This window comes from Globicephala melas, chromosome 7 (genome assembly GCF_963455315.2).
Source record: "Globicephala melas chromosome 7, mGloMel1.2, whole genome shotgun sequence".
NCBI classification, from domain to species: Eukaryota; Metazoa; Chordata; class Mammalia; order Artiodactyla; family Delphinidae; genus Globicephala; species Globicephala melas.
The window spans coordinates 46784557-46807466 of NC_083320.1; positions in this window are offsets into that span (position 1 = coordinate 46784557).

Below are 22910 nucleotides of genomic sequence, written 5' to 3' on the forward strand. Positions count from 1 at the left end.
CCCGTGAGCCATGGCCGCTGAGCCTGCACATCCGGAGCCTGTGCTCCGCAACGGGAGGGGCCACAGCAGTGAGAGGCCCGCGTACGACAAAAAAAAAAAAGAAAAAATCTCAGGAGAAGACTGTAGCAAAGGAGGCTGAGAAAGAGTGACAAATACTTTAATCTGGGATCTAATATAACTATTCTACTATTTTCATAACACTTTTGAAGGCTATATGACATTACTTAATCTCTCCTCCCTTAAAATATAAGGTACTTAGGGGCAAGGGCCTGGTTGTTTTCGCTGTTAACATGCTCAACATACATGCTTGACATACATGGATATTCTATAATATTTGTTGAACTATTGAATTATAAAGAAAAATGGCCAGATAAGAAGTGGAGGGGAAAGTAAAAATATGTGGTATTAGAAAACCAAAGAAAGAAAGTGTAGTCAGCTAGCAGGGACTGGTCAATAAGAACAGCACTGAGGGATGCAGTTTTGCTTTAGCCATTAAGAGGGCATTTCTGATCCTGGCTAGGAGACTTTTAGTGGAGTGGTGGGAGCAAAGTCCAGGCTGGGTTGGGGTGAAGACAGAATGGCAGGTGTGGACACAGAACAGGATATATAGATAACTATCATTATGAATAAAGGGATAAAAGTAACTGGAAGAAGGTGTTTGTTTCAGGGGTTTTTAAAAACTGAGACTCAAACGTTTGAGTCACTGAAGATACAGCTGGTGATAATTGATACTAATGAGGATCTAGAGCACAGGTGCTGGGGTAGCCTATGGTAGGATGCAGGGACGTATCCCCTATAACAGAAGGAAGATGGGGGGCAGGGGGAGGGTATTACACATGTAGGCAGGTTTGGATATTTGCTGGCAGGAGGTGGTAAAGTTGTAATCTAGGTCAACAGAGAGTGAGTAAAGAATGAAGAGGTTCACAGTCATCGAAAAAGATTAAAGAACCTTTTACTTTCCTCAGAGAAATAGAAAGTGAACTGACTACTGACCCATGACAGAAATTCACGCGATTTTAAAGTCCTTTTAAGTTTGTTGGCTATGAATTTATATAGTTACCAATCTGACTTCCTTGCAAGATTTTTAGCTGCCGAAACAATCTTTGTGCAAGCACAGAGAAGTTGAAGAGTTGGAGTCACTCACAGTTGCAGTTTTGGTAGGCAGTTGAAATTAAAGGAAAATGGACAAGAAAGTTTGGGGCCTCAACAAGGGAGTGATTGAAGAGAGAGACTCAAAATCTAAACTGGATTAGAAGAGAACCCAGAAGAAGGCTGACCCATAGGTAAAATAAATGAGCAAATGAATCAGAGGACAAAGATTGGTCAAAAAAGAGTGCTTAGGCAGGCAAGCTGCAAAAATAGGAAGTTTGGATCAGAGAAGGTAATGCCTGAAGAAGAGGTTTCAGTGGTGGGGCAGGTTTGAGTGAGGTCCCAGGTGTGGCCATGGGTTGGGGGAGGTAACAGAGAGAGGGCTGCAGGGGTGAAAACACAAAGGAAACTGAGCAGCAATGGCGATAACTGGGTCAGCCTCTTGGACATTACATCCTTCTTGATAACAGGAGTTAGGGAGGAAAGAAAGTTTGTAAACAAGTTGCCAAAAATCCTCAGTGATGGAATGTCTATAATGTCTACAGATGAGGGGATATAAAGGGAGAGTAAAAAATGGTAAACCCCTCAAAGGAACTGGCTTTTTTCTTTTTTTCTTTTTTTTTTTTTTTTTTTTTTTGCGTCACGCGGGCCTCTCACTGTTGTGGCCCCTCCCGTTGCGGAGCACAGGCTCCGGACGCGCAGGCTCAGCAGCCATGGCTCACGGGCCCAGCCGCTCCGCGGCATGTGGGATCTTCCCGGACCGGGGCACGAACCCGTGTGCCCTGCATCGGCAGGCGGACTCTCAACCACTGCGCCACCAGGGAAGCCTGGAACTGGCATTTTTATAAGAATGTCTGGAGCTGTGATCTGAAATAAAAGGAAAGAAGATGGGACTTAACTTGAGAAGTGACGGAGAAATGGGAATTTGAGGCAGAGAGAACAGGTCATTTCAAAGATTATTAAGAGTTTTAGCCCCTGCTGGGTTGTGGCTAGGTGGAGAGATCCACAGGTGGATGTGAGCTTTAGCACTGTATGCTCCTGACCCTCAGTCTGTCGGCAGCAAATATGAGGCCCAGTTGTGTTGCCAAGTGTTACGGCAGAAAAACATATAGAGAGACAGCAGGAGCCTAAGTGAACAGGAGGCTGGTGGTCAGCAGAGCTGAGCAACGGTAAAAAGGTCCAAGAGCGGATCACAGTAGGAGACTTGGGTGAAAGAAGACTGGAGGCCAGCGTCTGGCTCAAACCCTTTTCTGTGGTCTCCTGATTTCCCTTAGCCTTTCGCCAGAGTCACAAAGTTTAAGAGCTGAAAGAATTTTTGGAAATCCTGTTTTCTTTATGAGGAAAATGAAGTTTAAAGGGCTTTAATATTTTACCCAAGATAAGTAGCCAAAACTATACCCCAAAAATCCACATTTCCTTGCTCCTAGTTTGACGTTCTCTCTCTCTCAACTTTTTCCTTCTCCCTCTTTCAATCTCTCTCAGCTTTAAATTGAGGGAGTGTTGTATTATCCCATTTTAAACTAATCTTTCTTATTATGGCTAGATAATGTTTTCTGGAGTTTGTAAAGGCAAAATTTTGCTCTTAACAGTGGTGTGTAGTTAACTTTTATAGAGTCAGTTTTATAGTGAATAAATACCTTCATTATCATGATTAGTAACTACATATATATATATACATATATATGCTTGTACATATGGTAATAAATATTTTATTCAAATAAGCCATTATAATGAAATATTCAGTGACATGATTGCAGGAACATTTCAAAAAAGCAATTAGAGGATTCAAAACTGAGGGAAATGCTTTTTTCTAAGTGATGACTACTGTGAAACAAGTTCTTTTAATGTGTTCTTTAAAGAAGATGACCAATTTCTTTTAAGTTAAAATGTCATTATTATTGGGTGAGTGGCTAATCTCCCTGGAGTAGAGGAAGCATTTTCAAATTTGAGTAGAAAACACTGATTCATCTAAAAGACAATTTGGCCTACCACAGAGGTTTAAATCACTGAAAAGGCTCTCGTGTTTAAAAGCTGGATTTCAGTTTCTAAATAAATTATACTGTTTTGCGGCCATCTGTTTCATAATTAAAATACATTTCCAAAATGTATGCTTGTTCAAACATTAAAATCCTCAGAATAAGGACTAGAAGATGTAATACTAAGGATGAAATTGTGCTTCAGATACAACTTTAATTTAGTAGTTATGTACTAGTATATTATTCTTATAGTATAAAGGAGCAAGATAAGAAAGGAAATGTAAATTTTTTAAAGTAATTGCTTTTATTTGAAAAATGTCAACCATGGACTAGAGGTATGTTTCAATGATATTTCAGTAATATCTGAGTAAAACAATCAAAGTATACTAATAAAAATTCCTCTCTCCAAAAAAATACTACTATATGAGTTATAAATTTAGGAGAAACATGTTCAAGCTAGAAATAATAACATATGTTCCTTTTATACCTTATAAAAACACTAGACTATAATAGTTAATTTTCCAAAAATTTACATGCCTGTCACTGGTTAATTAAAACAGAAATAATTTGCTTATTAGTTTTTTCTCATTATTATGAATAATAACTAAAATGCTAAAATTCTAAATGTTCATTACAGAAGAAAAATAGAATAAGAATCTAATAGTCAAAGTTTTCAAACACAAAATTTCAAAAATCAGTTATTTTGAACAAAAGATTATTAAAATGACTAGATGCTGATTATTTCAATTTGTAGTACTAATTATATAATTACTTTAAAATAAAATAATAAAACCATTATAAATACGACACAGATTTTGAAAATAAAATATGGAAACAGCACTAATTTGTATACTTTTGTTTATAAGAAAACTTTCAAAAAATGTAATTTAAAAAATCGCAATTCCTGATTTTACTGTACACTGTAGACTGCTAAGGGATCTTGCGTAAAAAAAAAAACAAAAAAAAAGAATATGATCATGATAATTCTCAAATGTAATATTTTTAACCTTCCATTGATTATTTTGGCAATAGGGAGTTTTAAAATGTATTATTTTTTTGAAATATAGTCGATTGATTTACAATATTATATCACTTTCAGATGTACAACAAAGTGATTCAATATTTTTATAGATTATAAACCTTTTAAAGTTATTATAAAATATTGGCTATGTTCCCTGTGCTATACAATATATCCTTGTAGCTTATTTATTTTATACATAGTAATTTGTACTTCTTAATCCTCTGCCCTTATCATGCCTGTCCCCTGCTTTCCTCTCCCCACTGATAACTACTAGTTTATTCTCTATATCTGTGAGTTTTTTTCTGTTTTGTTATATTCATTCATTTGTTTTGTTTTTTAGATTCCACATATAAGTGATAACATACAATATTTTTTTTTGTCTTTCTCTGTCTGACATATTTCACTAAGTGTAATACCCTCCAGGTATTATATGGACGGCCACATTGTTGCAAATGGCAAAATTTCATTCTTTTTTATGGCTAAGTTGTATTCTATTGTGTACATGTGATATGTGTATCTTTATCCATTTATCTGTTGGACACTGAGGTTGTTTCCATATCTTAGCTTGGCTATTGTAAATAATGCTGCTACGAATATTGAGATGTATGTATCTTTTCAAATTAGTGTTTTCATTTTATTCAGGTGTATATCCAGGAGTGAAACAAAAACAAACCTATTTTTAGGTTTCTGAGGAATATCCGTAATGTATTCTACACTGGCTGTACCAATTTATATTCCCACCAACAGTGTACTAGGGTTCCCTTTTCTCCACATCCTTGCCAACATTCATTATTTGTGTTCTTGATGATAGCTGTTCTGATAAGTGTGAAGTGATATCTCATTGTGGTTTGATTTGAATTTCTCTGATGATTAGCAGTGTTGAGCATTTTTCATGTGCCTTTTAGCCATCTGTATGTCTTCTTTGGAAAAATGTTTAGTCAGGTCTTCTGCCCATTTTTTGATTGTTTGTTTATTTGATATTGAGTTGTGTGAGTTCTTTATATATCAAGGATATTAACACTATATTAGTTATATCATTTGCAAATCTTTTCTCCCATTCAGTAGGTTGTCTTTTCATTTTGTTGATGGTTCCCTTTGCCATGCAAGCTTTTTTCAAAATTTTTATTGAAATATAGTTGATTTACAATGTTGTATTAGTTTCAAGTATACAGTAAAGTGATCCAGTTATACAAATATATATTAATATATACTTTTTTACATTCTCTTTCATTATAGTTTGTTACAAGATATTGAATATAGTTCCCTGTGCTATACAGTAGGTCCTTTGTTGATTATCCATTTTATAGATAGTGTGTATATTTTAATCCCAAACTCCTAATTTAACACCCCATTTTTGTAACCATAAGTTTGTTTTCTATGTCTGTGAGTTCTTCACAACTATATGATTTATAATCTATCATTTTATAATCTGACCTTAAACTACTTGTTCTGCCTACATTCCCATCACTCATTTTCTCAATCAGCCTTTATTCCACTCCTGTTTAACATCTTATTATTTCCAAATATTCATTGTTCATGTTTTAGCATGTGCTACTCTCCAGGGTTTTCACTGCCCCTTTTGTTTTGTGTGTATATTTTAATCCCAAACTCCTAATTTAACACTTTCTACCTCCCCTTTGGTAACCACAGTTTGTTTCTGTCTGTGAGTCTATTTCTGTTTCGTAAATAAGTTCATTTGTATCCTTTTTTTAGATTCCACATATAAGTGATATCATATGATATTTGTTTTTCTCTGTCTGGCTTACTTCACTTAGTGTGATAATCTCTAGGTCCATCCGTGTTGCTGCAAATGGCATAATTTCATTCCTTTTTATGGCTGAGTAATATTCCACTGTATATATATACCACATCTCCTTTATCCATTCATCTGTCAATGAACACTTATGTTGCTTCTGTGTCTTGCCTATTGTAAATAGTGTTGCTATGAACATTGGGGTGCATGTATCTTTTCAAATTATGGTTTCCTCCTGATATATGCCCAGGAGTGGGATTGCTAGATCATATGGTAGCTCTATTTTGACTTTTTTAAGGAACATCCATATGGTTCTCCATAGTGGCTGCACCAATGTACATTCCCACCAAGAGTGTAGGGGGGTTCCTTTTTCTCTGCACCCTCTCCAGCACCTACTGTTTGTAGACTTTTTGATGATGGCCATCCTGTCTGGTGTAAGGTGATACCTCATTATAGTTTTTTGTTTTGTTTTGTTTTAATTTTTATTTATTTTTGTCTGTGTTGGGTCTTCATTGCTGCACGCAGGCTTTCTCTAGTTGCGGCGAGCAAGGGCTACTCTTCATTGCCATGTGCAGGCTTCTCATTGCAGTGGCTTCTCTTGTTGCAGAGCATGGGCTCTAGGCATGCAAGCTTCAGTAGTTGTGGCTCATGGGCTCTAGAGTTCAGGCTCAGTAGTTGTGGCACACAGACCTAGTTGCTCTGCGACACGTGGGATCTTCCCAGACCAGGGATCAAACCCATGTTCCCTGCCTTGGCAGGCAGATTCCTATCCACTGCGCCACCAGGGAAGCCCCTCATTATAGTTTTGATTTGCGTTTCTCTAATAATTAATGATGATGAGCATATTTTCATGTGCTTTTGGCCATCTGTATGTCTTCTTTGGAGAAATGTCTTTTTAGATCTTCTCCCCATTTTTTGACTGGGTTGTTTTTTCTTTTTTATACTGAGCTGTATGAGCTGTTTGCATATTTTGGAGATCAACCCCTTGTTAGTTGCATTGTTTGCAAATATTTTCTCCCATTCTGTAGGGTGTCTTTTTGTTTATGATTCCCTTTACTGTGCAAAAGCTTTTAAGTTTAATTAGATCCCATTTGTTTATTTTTGCTTTTGTTTCCTTTGCCTCAGGATACAGGTCCAAAAAAAGAAATTGCTGCAATTTATGTCAAAGAGTGTTCTGCCTATGTTTTCTTCTAGGAGTTTTATGGTTTCCGATCTTATGTTTAGGCCTTTAATTCATTTTGAGTTTATTTTTGTATATGATTGAGCAAATATTCTAACTTCATTCTTTTACATGAAGCTTTCCAGTTTTCCCAGCACCACTTGTTGAAGAGACTGTCTTTGCTCCATTGTATATTCTTGACTCCTTTTTCATAGATTAATTCACCATAAGTACCTGGGGTTATTTCTGATATGTCTTTTCTGTTCCACTGACCTATGTGTCTGTTTTTGTGCCAGTACCATGCTGATTTGATTACTGTAGCTTTGTAGTATAGTCTGAAGTCAGGAAGCATGATACCTCCAGCTTTGTTCTTTTTTCTCAAGATTGCTTTGGCAATTTGGGGTATTTTGTGGTTTCATATAAATTTTAGAATTGTTTGTTCTATTTCTGTTAAAAATGTCTTGGGTATTTTGATAGGGATTGATTGCATTACATCTATAGATTGCTTTGGGTAGTATGGACATTTTAGCAATATTAATTCTTCAAATCCATAAACACAGGATATCTTTTCATTTCTTTGTATCATCTTCAATTTCCTTCACCAGTGTTTTATAGTTTTCAGAATATAAGCCCTTCACCTCCTTGATTAAGTTTATTACCAGATATTTTATTCTTTTTGATGCAATTTTAAACAGGATTGTTTTCTTGTTTTCTCTTTCTGATATTTCATTATTAGTGTATAGAAAAGCAACACATTTCTGTATATTAATTTTGTATCCTGAAACTTTACTGAGTTCATTTATTAATTCTAATAGTTTTGAGGTGGAGACTTTAGAGTTTTCTATATATAGTATCATGTCATTGGCAAATAGTGACAATTTTACTTCTTCCCTTCCAATTTAGATGCCTTTTATTTCTTTTTCTTTTCTGATTGCTGTGACTAGGACTTCCGATACTATGTTAAATAGAAGTGGTGAGAGTGGTTATCCTTGCTTTTTCCTGATTTAAGAGGAAAAGCTTTCAGCTTTTTACCATTGAGTATGATGTTAGCTGTGAGTTTGCCATACATGGCCTTTATCATGTTGAGATATGTTCCCTCTATACCCACTTTGATGAGAGTTTTTATCATGAATAGATGTTGAATTTTGTCAAAAGCTTTTTCTTCATCTATTGAGGGGATCATGTGATCTTCATCATTCCTTTTGTTAATGCAGTGTATCACATTGATTGATTTAAGTATACTGAACTATCCTTGCATCCCTGAGATAAATCCCGCTTGAATATAGTGTATGATCCTTTTTATATATTGTTGAATTAGGCTTACTAATATTTTGTTGAGGATTTTTTGCATCTAAATTCATCAGAGATATTGGCCTATAATTCTTTTTTGTAGTGTCTTTGTCTAGTTTTGGTAACAGGGTAATTGTGGCCTCATAGAATGAATTTGGGAGTCTTCCCTCCTCTTCAGTTGTTTAGAATAGTATGAGAAGTGTAAGTATAAGCTCTTCTTTATATGTTTTGTAGAATTCACCTGTGAATCCATCCAGTCCAGGCCTTTTGTTTACTGGGAAATTTTTTATTACTAATTCAATTTCACTACTAGTGATTGGTCTGTTCATATTATCTGTTTCTTCCTGATTCATTCTTGAAAGGTTGTATATTCTAGAAACTTGTCCATGTCTTCCAGTCTGTCCAGTTTGTTGGCATATAACTGTTTGTTTTATTCTCTTATGATTTTTTGTATCTCTGTGATATAAGTTGTTATTTCTCCTCCTTCATTTCTTATTTTGTTTATTTTGGGCCTCTCTTTTCTTCTTGATGATCCTGGTTAAAGGCTTATCAGTTTTGTTTATCCTTTCAAAAGTCAGCTCTTGGTTTCATTGATCTTTTCTATTGTTGGTTTTTTTTGGGGGGGTACCTATTTTGTTCATTTCCTCTTTAATCTTTATCATTTCCTTCCTTCTGCTGACTTTGGGCTTTGTTTATTCTTTTTCTAATTCCTTTAGATTATATGTTAGGTTGTTTATTTGACATTTTTCTTGTTTCTTGAGAAAGGCCTGTATCATTGTAAACTTCCCTCTTAGAACTGATTTTTTTCACATACCATAGATTTTGGAAAGTTGTGTTTTTATTTTCATTGTCTCAAGTTATTTTTTGATTTCTTTATTAACCCATCAGTTTTTTAGTGGCATATTGTTTAGTCTCAACATGTTTGTGTTTTTCCCACTTTTTTTTTTGTAATTGATTTCTAGTTTCATACCATTGTGGGTTAAAAAAAACGCTTGATATAATTTCTATCCTCTTAAATTTATTGAGACTTGTTTTGTGGCCTAGCATGTGATCTGTCCTGCAGAATGTTCCATGTGCACTTGAAAAGAGTGTGTATTCTGTCGTTTTGGGGTGGGATGTCATGTAGATATCTTTAAGTCCAACTGGTTTAATGTGTCATTTAAGACTACTGTTTCCTTGAATGTAAATTGATGCAGACACTATGGAGAACAATATGGAGGTTCCTTAAAAAAACTAAAAATAGAATTACCATATGATCCAGCAACCCCACTACTGGGCATATATCCAGAGAAAACCATAATTCAAAAAGACACGTGCACTCCAATATTCATTGCAGCACTATTTACAATAGCTAGGTCATGGAAACCATCTAAATGCCCATTGACAGAGGAATGGATAAAGAAGATGTGGAACATATATACAATGGAATATTACTCAGCCATAAAAAGGAACAAAACTGGGTCATTTGTAGAGACATGGATGGACCTAGAGACTGTCATACAGAGTGAAGTAAGTCAGAAAGAGAAAAATGAATATCATATATTAATGCATATATGTGGAATCTAGAAAAATGGTACAGATGAACTGGTTTGCAAGGCAGAAATAGAGACACAAATGTAGAGAACAAACATATGGACACTAAGGGGGGAAAGCGGGGGGGTGGTGTGGTGGGATGAATTGGGAGATTGGGATTGACATATATACATTAATAAGTATAAAAGAGATAACTAATAAGAACCTGCTGTATAAAAAATTAAATTTAAAAAAAAGACTACTGTTTCCTTGTTGATTTTCTGGCTGGATGATCTGTCCATTGATGTCAGTGGGATGTTAAAGTTTCCTATATTGTTATATTATTGTCAGTTTCTCCCTTTATGTCTGTTAATATTTGCTTTATATATTTAAGTTCTCCTATATTAGGTGCATATATATTAACGAGTGTTATATCCTTTTCTTGTTTTGATCGCTTTATCATTACAGAGTGCCCTTCTTTGTCTTTTTGTATAACCTTTGTTTTAAAGTATGTTTTGTCTAATATGAATATTGCTATCCCTGCTTTCTTATTGTTTTCATTTGCATAAAATATTTTTCCATCCCCTCACTTTTGTGTGTCTTTCTCTCTGAAATGAATCTCTTGTAAGCAGCATATAGGGTCTTGTTTTTTTTGTCTAATCAGCTACTCTATGTCTTTTGATTGAAGCATTTAGTCCATTGACATTTAAAATAATTACTGATAGCTTTATACTTACTGCCATTTTGTTACTCATTCTCTTGTTTTTGTAATTCTTCTCTGTTCTTTCCTTCTTTTAGTTTCTTCCCTTGTGGTTTGATTGTTTTCTTTAGTGGTATGCTTCTGTTCCTTTCTCTCTAGTTTTTGTATATCTATTTTAAGTTTTTGATGTGGTTAATGTGGGGTTTATATATTTTGACATAAAACTATATTTGTGGGCTTCCCTGGTGGCGCAGTGCTTGAGAGTCTGTCTGCCGATGCAGGGGACACGGGTTCATGCCCCGGTCCGGGAAGATTCCACATGCGGCAGAGTGGCTGGGCCCGTGAGCCATGGTTGCTGAGCCTGCGCATCCAGAGCCTGTGCTCTGCAACGGGAGAGGCCACAACAGTGAGGGGCCCACGTACTGCAAAAAAAAAAAAAAAAAAAAAATTTGTTTTAAACTGGTAGTCATTTAACTTCAAACATATTCTAAAAGATCTACATGTTTTTACTCCCTTCCCCCACGTTTTGTGGTTTTTATGTCATATTTTACAGCTTCAACTTTGTCCCTTCACTGTTTATTGTAGTTATAGTTGATTTTCAATTTTTTTGTTTTTTAATCCTTATATTAGCTTATTTAAGTAGTTGATCACAGCCTTTACTGTATATTTGCCTTTTCTAGAGGGATTTTTACCCCTTATATAGATTCTTACTTCTTGTTGTAGCCTTTTCTTTTCCACTTAGATAAAACCCTTTAACCTTTCTTTTAGAGTCTGTTTTTTATTGATAAACTCTTAGTTTTCTCTTGTCTGAGAAGTTTTTTATCTCTCCTTCAATTCTGAATGATAATCTTGCCAGGTGAGTATTCTAGGTTGTAATATTTTCCCCTTTTCACTTTAAATATATCATACCACTCCCTTCTGGCCTTCAAAATTTCTGCAGAAAATCAGCCGATACCTTCTTGGGGTTCCCTTGTATGTGACTCATTGTATTTCTCTTGCTGCCTTTACAATTCTCTCTTTAAGTTAGCCATTTTAATTATGAAAGGTCTTGGTATGGGTTTCTTTGGGTTCATCTTGTTTGGGTCTCTCTCTGCTTCCTGTACCTGGATATCTGTTTCCTTCTTCAGGTTCAGGAACGTTTCAATCATAATTTTATCATATATGTTTTCAACCCCTTTCTCTCTCTCTTCTCCTGGAACTCTTGTAATGCAAGTGTTGGTATGCTTGATATCCCTTGAACTGTTCTCATTTTTTTTTAATTTGTTTCACTTTTTGCTATTCTGACTGGGTGATTTCCACTATTCTATCTTCCAGATCACTTATGTGCTTTTTTGTATCACCTAGTCTGCTGTTTATTCCTTCTGGTGTGTTTTTCATTTTGGTCATTGTATTCTTCAGCTCTGACTGATTCTTTTTCATATTTTCTAATTCCTTATTAAAATTCTCACTGTATTTATCTATTCTTTTCCCTGGTTCAGTTAGCATTCTTATTACTAATGCTTTGAACTCTTTATCTGGTAAATTATCTCTGTTTCATTAGTTGTTTTTCAGGGTTTTTTTTTCTTTTTCTTTTATTTGAAACAAACTCCTTTGTCTTCTCATTTTGTTCCACCTTCTCTCTCTCCATGAGATTAGGTGAAAGAGTTACCTATCCCAGTCTCAAAAGGATGTCCTTGTGTGGGTACATCCCTATACAGTCTGAAAGTGCCCAGTGTCTTTGGTGGGAGAGCTGGATCTGAAGTGAGCAAGAGACATGTCTTCCCCCAGGGTGTGCTAGTGGCTATCACCTTGCTGGGAAGTGGGGCTGGAGATGGAGGGGCTAGAGCTAGAACCAGGTGTGAGTCAGGACTTCTCCTATGCTTAGTGGCTGACACCATCCTACTGGGGACAAGGTCAGGTCCCAAGGTGCTGAAGCAGAAGCCCTGAGGGTCAGGGCCTGGCTCTGTTCCCTCTGTGTGCTCTCCCCCATCCCAGCATTGGCACCTTTGCCCCAGAAGAGAGCAACATCTGGAGAAAGAGGGGCTGGATTGGGCACCCAGTGCATGCTACTGCACATGCTGGGGTGGCCCCAGCACACCAGTCAGAATTCCAGACTGCTCCTGATCTTCTGCCTCCTAGCATGCCAGCAGTGGCCACCCCTGCCCCCTTCAGATGTACTGCCAGGTCCTAGACAGCACTATCCCTCACAAATGAGCACTCTCATCAGCAGTGACAACCTTCACCCTAGTGGGGAGCTGCATCATGGAGCAGGAGGGGCAAGACTGAGCACTTGACATGGGCAAGAGCATGCGCTGGGGCTATCACAGGAAACTGGCCAGAGTCCCAGGCACTCTCAACCTGCTTCCTCCACCTTGTTTTGGGAACAAGCAACCATGTGTATGCTCTTTATGAATGAAGTTCATGTTGCTCAAGCACCCCTGACAATCCCACTAGTTGGCAAACTAGCCAAGGGGACTAGTTTCCTAGTGTTGAACCCCAGGGCTTGGGTACCCCATATGTGTTTCAAACTGCTCACTCCCCAGGGAGGATATCTGAACCCGTGTAATCCCCCATTTCTGTGACCCCTCCTAGAGGTGCATAGCCCTACATGATCACTTGTCTTCCCTTCCTACCTGACTCCAAGTGGATATTTCTTTACAGCTTTCTTTGTATAAGAGTCTTTCTCCCAGTTTCCAGTTTGCTTTCAGTAAGAATTGCTACATATGTAGATATATTTTTGATGTGGTCATGGGGGAAGGTAAGCTCAGCATCCTCCTACTCTGCCATCTTAATCTCCTCCCCTAAAATATATTAACTTTATGTTGTAACCAGTGTAAATTCACTCATATTACCTCTAGAAAATTAGTATTTTATCTGATGTTTAAAGCATTAAAAAAAATTAAATCTGAAATGCATCATATCTGCATGTATTCTCTAACTATCCAAATGCCTTCAGTATTTTTGAAGGATGGTATAAAAATGACAATACCTGATTTCCTAGAAGCCAGGGAGTCCTGGACTTTAATGAGAGAGTATTACATAATTTAATGGGAAAGAATGTTGTCTAGAGAAAAATATAACCAAAGGAATATGCAAGAACATATCTTTAATATTCTATATGAGAATTTAGCTATACAATTCCTAGTAGTTCTCCACATAATTCACTAAAGATTAACTTTCTTATTTTTCAGCTTTATTGAGATATAATTAACAAGTAAAATTGTAAGATATTTAAAGTGTACATCATATGTTTGTCAAGGTATATGTATTGACAGACATATATATTGTGAAAGGATTCCTCCCATCTAGTAATACATACATATATATGTATGTGTACATATATATATACACTTATGTGTATTTACATATACACATACATATATAAACATTTAAGTTCTACTCTCTTAGCAAATTTCAATTATATGATACAGAGTTATCAACTATAGTCACCATAACATGTTATTTTTGAGGAACCTCCAAACTGTTTCCATAGGGACTGCACCCATTTAATCCGAAAACAGTGCACAAGGGTTCCCTTTCTGCTACAACCTTGCTAACACTTGTTCTCTTTTTGGTGATAGCCATTCTAATAGGTGTGAGGTGATCTCTCATTATGACATTGATTTGCATTTTCCCTGATGATTATTGATGTTGAGTCCCTTTTCATGTACCTATTGCCCATCTGTATGTATTCTTTGGAAAAATGTCTATTCAGATCCTCTGCCCATTTTTTAATCATATATTTTGTTTTGCTCTTGAGTTTTGTGAGTTCTTTATATATTTTGAATATTAACCCCTTATCAGATATATGATTTGCAAATATTTTCTCCCCTTTAATAGGTTGCCTTTTCATTTTATTGCTGGTTTCCTTTGGTGTGCAGAAGCATTTAGTTTGATGTAATCCCACTTGTTTATTTTTGCTTTTGTTGTCTTGTCTTTGGTATCAAATGCAAAAAATTCATTACCAAGATCGATGTCAGGGAGCTTACCACCTATGGTTTCTTCTAGACATTTTATGGATTCAGGTCTTACATTCAGGACTTTAGTCTATTTTTGAGTTGATTTTTGTGTATAGTGAAATATGGTGTAACATAGTGGTCGAGTTTCATTCTTTTTCCCAACACCACTGATTGGAGACACTGTTATTTCCCCATTGTGTATCCTTACCTCTTTTTTCATAAATTAATTGACAATATATGAGTAGATTTATTTCTGGGCTCTCTGTTCTGTTCCACTTATCTATGTGTCTGTTTGTATGCCAATAACAAACTGTTTTGATTGCTATAGCTTTGTAATATACTTTGAAATAAGGAAGTGTGATACTCCATATTTGTTGTTCTTTCTCAATATTGCTTTGGCTCTTCAGGGTTTTTACTGGTTTTATACAAGTTTTACAGTTATTAGTTTTATTTCTGTGGAAAAAATGCCGTTTAATTTTTATAGGGATTGCATTGATTCTGTAGAATATTTTGGGTAGTATGGACATTTTAACAATATCCTTCCAATCCATTTGCCTTATCTTCAGTTTCTTTCATTAGCGTCTTATAGTTTTCAACATACAGGCCTTTCACCTCCTTGGTTAAATTCATTCCTAGGTATTTTATTCATTTTGATGCAATTGTAAATGGGATTGTTTTCTTAATTTCTTCTGACAGATTGTTATTAGTGTATAGAAATGCAACTGATTTTTGTATATTGATTTTGTATCCTAAAACTTCACTCAATTTGGTTATTAGTTTTAACAGTTTTCCGGTGGAGTCCTTAGAGTGTTTATACATAATATCATTTCATTTGCAAACTATGACAGTTTTGTTGCTTCCTTTCTGATTTTGATGCCTTTTATTTCTTGCTTAATTGCTCTGGCTAGAACTTATAATACTGTACTGAATAAAAGTGTTGAGAGTGGGCATCCTTGTCTTGTTCCTGATCTTGGAGGAAAAACTTTCAGCTTTGCATCAATGAGTACAATGGTAGTTGTGGGCTTGTCATATATGGACTTTATGTTGAGGTATGTTGCCTATGTATCCACTTTGTTGAGAGTTTTAATTGTAAAGAATGTTGAATCTGATCAAAAGGTTTTTCTGTGTCTATTGAGATGATCATATGATTTTTATCCTTCATTTTATTAATGTGATGCATCACATTGATTTTGTGGATATTGAACCAATCTTGCACCCCTGGAATAAACCCACTTGATCATGGTATATCATCCTTCTAATGCATTGTTGAATTCAGTTTCTTAATATTTGGTTGAGGAATTTGTATGCCTTTTGTCCAGTTTTATTAAGATATAATTGACATACAACACTGTATAAGTTTAAGGTGTACAGCATAATGATTTGACTTACATACATGGTGAAATGATTACCACAATAAATTTTGATAACATTCATCATCTCAGATACAATAAAGGAAAGAAAAAGAAAAAATATTTTGTGCCTTGTGATGACAACTCAGAATTCACTCTCAACATTTTTCATATATACCATACAACAGGGTTAACTTTAGTCATCATGTTGTACATTATATCTCTAGTACTTTTTAATCTTATAACTGGAAATTTGTACCTTTTGACACCTTTCATCCAGTTTCCCCTCCTCTCACCTCTGGTAACCACAAGTCAGATCTCTTTTTATGAGTTTTGTTTTTGTTTTTGTTTGATTATACACATAAGTGAGATGACACAGTATTTGTCTCTTTTAGACTTGTTTCATTTGGCATAATGCCCTCTATGTCCATCCATGCTGTCACAAATTGCAGGATTTTCTCTTTTATTCATGTTGGATTAATATTCTGTCATATATATATATATATATATATGTCTCACAATCTCTTTATCCATTCATTTGTCAAAACACTTAGGATGGTTTCATGTCTTGAAAATTGGAAAGAATTTTCCTATAAACATGGAGGTGCAGATATCTCTTCAACATAGTGTTTTTCTTTCTTTTCAGTATATTTGCAGAAATAGAATTGCTCGATCATATGGTAGTTCTATTTTTAGTGTTTTAAGTAACGTCCATGCTGTTTTCTATATTGGCTGGGATTGGCCACTTTGCAATCCCTCCAACAGGCATAAGGGTTCCCTTTCTTCCCCATCCCCACCAGCCATGTTATCTCTTGTTTGTTTGATGTTATCCATTCTAGCAGGTATTAGGTGATATCTCACTGTGGTTTTGATTTGCATTTCCCTAATTTTCAGTAATGTTGAGCATCTTTTCATGTACCTGTTGGCCATTCATATACCTTATTTGGAAAAATATCAATTCATGTCCTTTGCTCATTTTAAAATTGGATTATTGGGGGGGGGCTTTGCTATTGAATTATATAAGTTCTTTTTATATTTTGGATATTAAGCCCTTATCAGATATAGGCATACCCCAGAGATATTGCAGATTTGGTTCCAGACCACTGCAATAAGGCAAATATCACAATAAAGCAAATCACACAAATTTTTTCGTTTCCCAATACATATAAAAGTTATGATTATGATCCAGTAATCCCACTCCTGGGCATATACCTGGAGAAGAACATGGTTCAAAATGATACATGTCCCCCAATATTCACTGCAGCACTATTTAGAATAGCCAAAACATGGAAGCAACCTAAATGTCCATCGACAAAGGAATAAATAAAGAAGATGTTGTACATATATACAATGGAATGTTACTCAGCCATAAAAAAGAATAAAATAATGCCATTTGCAGCAGCATGAATGGAATTTTCATACTAAGTGAAGTGAGTCAGACAGAAAAAGACAAATGTCATATGATATCACTCACATGAGGAATCTAATTTTTTAAAAAATGATACAAATGAACTTATTTACAAAAGAGGAAGCAGATTTACAGATATCGAAAACAAACTTATGGTTACCAAAAGGGAAATGTGTGGGGTAAGTGTGACTCAGGAGCTTAGGATGAACATACTCACACTACTATGTATATGATAGATAACAAACAAGGATCTACTGTACACCACAGGGAACTCTACTCAATATTCTGTGACAACCTATATGAGAAAATCTGAAAAGGAATGGATATATGTATATGTATAATTGAATCACTTTGCTGTACACCTAAAATTAACACAACATTGTAGATCAACTATAGTCCAATAAAATTTTGTAAGTTATGTTTACACTATATTGTAGTCTATTAAGTGTACAATACCATAATGTCTAAAAAAAGTATATACCTTAATTTAAAGATATCTTGCTAAAAAGTACTAATCATCATGTTAGAATACAGGGTTGCCACAAACCTTCAATTTGTAAAAAAAAAATCCATATCTCCTAAGCATAACAATGTGGAGTGCAATACAATAAGATATGTATGTACATGGGTTGCAAATATTTTCTCGCATTCCATAGGATGTCTTTTCATTTTGCTGATTGTTTCTTTTGCAGTGCAGAGGCTGTTTGATGTATTTCCAGTTCTTCATTTTTTATTTTGTTACTTGTGCTTTATATGTTATGTCTAAATTATCATTGCCAAAACTAATGTCAAGGAGCTTTTCTTCTTTTCTTTTTCTTTTTTTTTTTCTTTTTTCTTCTTTTCTACATTTTCTTCTAGGACCTTCATGGTTTTTCATCTAACATTTAAGACTATAATCCATTTTGAGTTAATTTTTGTAAATGGTGTACAATAGGGGTCTATTCTATTTCTTACATGTGAATATCCAGATTTCCCAGCACCATCTATTGAAGAGACTTCTACTGAGTATTCTTGGTTCCCCTGTCAAACATTAGTTCACCATATATACATGGTCAACTAATATTGACTAATATTATTTCTGTGCTCTTAATTCTATTTAATTGGTCTACATATCTGGTTTTGTACCATTACCATATTGTTTTAAAAACTGTTTAAAAATTGTTTAAAAACTGTGTTATAAAACTGTAGTTTTATAATATAGTTGGAAATAAGGAAGCATGATGCCTCCAGCTTTGTCTTTTCTTAGTATTGCTTTGGCTATTCAGGGACTTTTGTGATTCCATACAAGTATTAGAATTGTTTGTTCTATTTCTGTGAAAAAAATATTGGAATCTTCACAGGGATTGTATTTAATATATAGATGGCTTTGTGTAGTATGAACATTTTAACAATATTAATTCTTCCAGTCCATGAACATGGTATAAATTTTTGTTAATTTTTGTCTTCTTTGATTTCTTTCATCAATGTCTTGTAGTTCTCAGTGTAAAGTTTTCACATTCTTGGTTTAATTTATTCCTAAGTATTTTATTATTTTTGATGCTCTTTTAAATGGGATCATTTTCTTTATTTTTTTATCAGATTATGTATTGTTATTGTATAGAAATGCTAATGATTTGTTTTGCTAATACTGTATCCAACAACTTTACTGAAATCACTGGGTAGATATAATACTTTTTCTGTGGAGTCCTTAGAATTTTCTCTAATAAAAATCATGTTGTCTGCACATAGACACAATTTTACTTTTTTCTTTCAAATTCTGACCTTTTTAAATTTCTTACCTGATTACTCTGGCAAGGGCTTCTACTACTATGTTGAATAGGGGAGAGTAGGCACCCATGTCTTCTTCCTGATCTTTGCAGAAAGGCTTTCCTACTTTCACCACTAAATATGTTAGCTATTGGCTTGTCGCATGTGGCTTTTGTTATGTTGAGGTACATTTCTTCTATACATAATTTTTAAGAGTTTTTACATTAACTGATCTTGAATTTTGTCAAATTTTTCTTCTGCATCTATTGAGATTATATAATTTTTTTCATTCATTTCATTAATGTGATATCACATTGATTCTGTGAATGTTGAATCATCCTTACATTCCAGGGATAAATCCCACTTGATCATGGTGAATGATCTTTTAAATGTGTTGCTAAATTTGGTTTGCTAGTATTTTATTGACAATTTCGCGTCTATATCCATCAGGGATACTGGCCTGTAGTTTTCTTTTCTGGTAGTGTCTTTGTCTACTTTTGGTATCAGCTTGCCTTGTAAAATCAGTTTTGGTGTATTCCTTCCCCTTGGTGTTTTTCTATGTCTATGAGTCTGTTTCTGTTTTGTAATTAGGTTCGTTTGTATCATTTGTTTTAGATACCACATATAAGCAATATCATATGATTTTTATCTTTCTCTATCTTACTTACTTCACTTAGTATGATCATCTCTAGGTCCATCCATATTGCTGCAAATGGCATTATTTCATTCTTTTTTAATGGCTGAGTAATATTCCATTGTATGTATGTGTATATATATATATATATACACACACACACCACATCTCCTTTATCCATTCCTCTGTCAGTGGACATTTAGGTTGCTCTCATGTCTTGGCTATTATAAATAGTGCTGCAGTGAACATTAGGGTGTATGTTTCCTTTCTTTTTTAAAAAAATATTTATTTATTTATTTGGCTGTGCTGGGTCTTAGTTGTGGCATGCAGGATCTTTACTTTTGGCATGCAGGATCTTCTCTTGCAGCATGCAGGATCTTTAGTTGTGGTGTGCGGGCTCTTTTAGTTGTGACATGTGGGATCTAGTTCCCTGACCACAGATCGAACCTGGGCCCCCTGCATTGGGAGCACAAAGTCCTAACCAGTGGACCACAAGGGAAGACCCACATGTATCCTTTCAAACCATGTTCTCTTCTGGATATATGTCCAGGAGTGGGATTGCTGGGTTATACGATAGCTCTGTTTTTAGTTTCTTAAGGAACACCCATACTGTTCTCCATAGTGGCTATACTAATTTACATTCCCACCAACAGTGTAGGAGGGTTCCTTTTTCTCCACACCCTCTCCAGCATTTATTGTTTGTACACTTTTTGATGTTAGTCATTCTGACCAGAATGAGGTGATACTTCATTGTAGTTTTGATTTGCATTTCTCTAATAATTAGTGATGTTGAGCATCTTTTTATGTGTCTGTTAGCCATCTGTATGTCTTCTGTGGAGAAATGTCTATTTAGGTCTTCTGCCCATTTTCTGATTGGGTTGTTTGTTTTTTTAATATTGAGCCACAAGAGCTGTTTGTAAATTTTGGAGACTAATCCCTTGTCAGTCACATCATTTGCAAATATTTTGTCCCATTCTGTGGGTTGTCTTTTTGTTTTGTTTGTGCTTTCTTTTGATGTGCAAAAGCTTTTAAGTTTAATTAGGTCCCATTTGTATATTTTTATTTCAATTAATCTAGGAGACGGCTCAGAAAAGATATTGATGTGATTTACGTCAAAGAGTGTTCTGCCTATGTTTTCCTCTAAGAGTTTTATAGTATTCAGTCTTACATCTAGGTCTTTAATCCATTTTGAGTTTATTTTTGTGTATGGTGTTAAAGAATGTTCTATTTGGTTTTTTACATGTAGCTGTCCAGTTTTCCCAACACCATTTATTAAAAGAGACTATCTTTCCTCCATTGTGTAGTCTTGCCTCCTTTGTCATAGATTAATTGACCATAGGTGACTGGGTTTATTTCTGGGCATTCTATCCTGTTCCATTGATCTGTATTTCTGTTTTTGTGCAGTACCATACTGTTTTGATGACTGTAGCTTTGTAGTATAGTCTAAAGTCAGGGAGCCTGATTCCTCCAGCTCTGTCTTTCTTTCTCAAGATTCATTTGGCTATTTGGGGTCTTCTGTGCCTCCATACAAAGTTTAAGATTTTTGTTCTAGTTGTGTGAAAAATGCCATTGGTAATTTGATAAGGACTGCATTGAGTCTCTAGATTGCCTTGGGTAGTACAGTCATTTTCACAATATTGATTCTTCCAATACAAGAACATGGTATATCTTTCCATCTGTTTGCAGCATCTTGGATTTCTTTTATCAGCATCCTATAGTTTTCAGAGTACAAGTCTTTTCCCTCCTTAGGTAGGTTTATTCCTAGGTATTTTATTCTTTTTTATGTGATGGCAAATAGGATTTTGTTTTCTTTAATTCCTCTTTCTGATCTTTCATTGTTAGTGCGTAGAAATTCAACAGATTTCTGTGTATTAATTTTGTATCATGCAACTTTTCTGAATTCATTGATGAGCTCTAGTAGTTTTCTGGTAGCATCTTTAGGATTTTCTATGTATAGTATCATGTCATCTGCAAACAGTGACAGTTTTACATCTTCCTTTCCAATTTAGATTACTTTTATTTCTTTTTCTTCTCTGATTGCCGTGGCTAGACTTCCAAAACTATGTTGAATAAAAGTGGCAAGAGTGGACATCCTTATCTTGTTCCTGATCATAGAGGAAATGCTTTCAGCTTTTCACTGCTGAGTATGATGTTAGCTGTGGATTTGTCATATATGGCCTGTATTATGTTGAGATATGTTCCCTCTATGCCCAAATTCTGGAGAATTTTTACCATAAATGGTGTTGAACTTTGTCAGAAGCTTTTTCTGCGTCTATTGAGATGACCATATGGTTTTTATTCTTCAATTTGTTGATGTGGTGTGTCACACTGATTGCTTTGCATATATTGCAAAATCCTTGCATCCCTGAGATAAATCCCACTTGCTCATGGAGTATGATCCTTTTAACATATTGTTGGATTTGGATTGCTAGTATTTTGTTGAGGATTTTTACATCTACATTTATCAGTGATATTGGCCTATAATTTTCTTTTTTTGTGGTATCTTTGTCTGGTTTTTGTATCAAGATGATGGTGGCCTCATAGAATGAGTTTGGGAGTATTCCTTCCTCTGAAATTTTTTGGAATAATTTCAGAAAGAGAGGTGTTAACTCTTCTCTAAATGTTTGATAGAATTTACCTATGAAGCCATCTGGTCCTGGACTTTTGTCTGTTTGGAGTTTTTTGTCACAGTTTCAGTTTCAGTACTTGTGATTGGTCTGTTCATATTTTCTATTTCTTCCTGGTTCAGCCTTGGAAGGTTATATACCTTTCTAAGAATTTGTCCATTTCTTCCAGATTGTCCATTTTATTGGCATGTAGTTACGTGTAGTATTCTCTCATGATCCTTTGTATTTCTGTGGTGTCAGTTGTAACTTCTTTTTCATTTCTAATCTTATTGATTTGAGCTCTCTTGCTTTTTTTCTTGATGAGTCTGGCTAAAGGTTTATCAATTTTGTTTATCTTTTCAACGAACCAGGTTTTAGTTTCATTGATCTTTGCTACTGTTTTATTTGTCTCTATTTCATTTATTTCTGCTCTGATCTTTATGACTTCTTTCCTTCTATAATTACTAACTTTGGGTTTTGTTCGTTCTTCCTCTAGTTACTTTAGGTGTAAGGTTAGGTTGTTTGTATGTGATTTTTCTTGTTTCCTGAGATAAGATTGTATTCCTAAAAACTTTCCTCTTCAAACTGCTTTTGCCATGTCCCATAGGTTTCAGATTGTCATCCTTTCATTTTCATTTGTCTCTAGGTATTTTTTGATTTCCTCTTTGACTTCTACAGTGATCCATTGGTTTTTTAGTAGCATATTGTTTAGTTTCCACATGTTTGGTT